The sequence below is a fragment of the Emiliania huxleyi genome (assembly GCF_000372725.1).
Source record: "Emiliania huxleyi CCMP1516 unplaced genomic scaffold EMIHUscaffold_58, whole genome shotgun sequence".
Lineage (NCBI taxonomy): Eukaryota > Haptophyta > Isochrysidales > Noelaerhabdaceae > Emiliania > Emiliania huxleyi.
The window spans coordinates 226,250-228,046 of record NW_005197648.1 but is presented as its reverse complement, the minus strand read 5'-3'; positions in this window follow the sequence as shown (position 1 = coordinate 228,046).

Below are 1,797 nucleotides of genomic sequence, written 5' to 3'. Positions count from 1 at the left end.
CTGTACAGACAGCAGCTGTAGCTTGTAAAGTACATGTCCACATGTGTTCCAGGGGTGAGAATTTATGGTGGGCCCCAAAATCAGGGGTTTCCCGGGGGGGCCCTCTTATTGCCACCGGGGTTGGAAGGGGGGGTGAACCCAACCGCTTGGAGGGTACGCTCAAACCCAACCCAAGGGTGGAGGGGGGGCGCCGCCAAAAAAACCTGGGTCCGTGCGCTTTGCTGCGGGGGGGGTGGGGCCCCCCCCCCCCAGCAGCAGCGCTCAGGACCCCCCCCCCCCCCAGCAGCAGCGCTCTGCTGCTGGGGGGGTCAGACCCCCCCCGGTGTGACCAAGCGCTGGTGGCGTGGTTTAACCTCACACCCATGGTCTCACAGTGTGCCGGCAGTCGCCGAGCAGTGTCGCTCACACAAGCCGCAGCACAAGTGACTGAGGGCCAGTGAGGGCGAGCCCATGGCTGTCACAGCTGTGGCAGCCGCACAGTAGGCTGTGTCAGCTGTGCAGAGTGTGTGAGCAGCAGAGGAGCTGCTCTCCAGGCTTCTGGCGCAAAGAGCTGCATGCCACCGAAAGCCAAAGCGCTCGCGTCCCCCTCGATTTCCGTCAACCCAGCATCCACACACCCTTTACCGAGTGTCGTGCGTGTTCGGTGTTGGCGACTGAGGTAGTGTACTGGTCGTGTACACGCACCTCTACACAGCTTCACAGGAGACAACGCTCACCAACACAAAACTCACAAGCTCCTCACTGGCCCACTCACGTCACACTGCCTCCGTCGCCATCAAGTTGCTGGTGAGGGCGCGCAGCTCGTCCAGTTTGGCGGCGGACAGGAGCCCGCGGCGGCTTCGCTCGCCACAATCGTCGGCCCCGGTGGTGGGCGCCGCCCTCCCACCCGCCTGCCTCGGCTGGGGCGTCGCCGGTGCGGCTGGTGCCTCTGCTGCGGCAGCGCTGGCGGCGTTGGCGCGCTGCTCCGTCCGCAGCGCCGCGAGCAGCGCGTTGCGCTCGCGCCGCGCCGTCGCGAGCTGCGCGTCGCGCGAGCGGATCTTGCCCTCGTGGAGCTCCGACTGGGCGCGGGCAGCCTCTTCCGCCTGCGCCTGCGTGGCGGCGAGCTCCAGGGGGTGTCGGGAGGGGCGGCCGTGCCACGGGAGCAAGTGCGGCGCCCACCTTCACTCGCGAGAGCTCGCGCTCGAGCGACCGGTGCGTGAGCTCCGCCGCCGCTGCCTCCCTCCGCAGCCGCGCGGCCTCCGCCTCGAGCGCGCACCTCGCCTCCCTCGCCGCGTCTGCCGCAGCCTCCTCCGCCCGCCGCGCCGCCTGTTGGGCAGACGCCTCCGCCGCCCCGCGAGCGAGAGCGCGCTCGCTGTCGTGCCTGCTCTCCGCCTCTGCCAGCCGCGCGAGCAGCGCCTCCTGCGTCGCCTCCGCCTCGGCAGCGCCCCGCGCCGCTCGCCGCTCCAGCCGCTGCACCGCCTGCCGTGCGCTGCTCAGCTCCGCCTGCAAGCTGCCCACCGCCTCCGTCATCGTCGTGCGGCACGCCTCGGCGCGCGACCGCTCCTCCGCCGCCTCTCGCCGCGCCTCGGCCGTATGCGCCGCCGCCGCCGCCTCGGCGGCCGCCGCCCGCGCCTCGCTCTCCTCGGCGCTTCGCTGCAGCCTCGCCGCCGCCTCCCGCGCCCCCTCCGCCTCCGCCAGCGCCGCCTCCGCCTCGCCGCGCGCGGCGATCACGCGCGCCTCCGCCTCGCCGCGCACGCCGCGGGCCCGCGCCTCCTCCTCCTCGCCGAGCCGCTCGAGCCGCCGCAGCAGCGCCCGCCG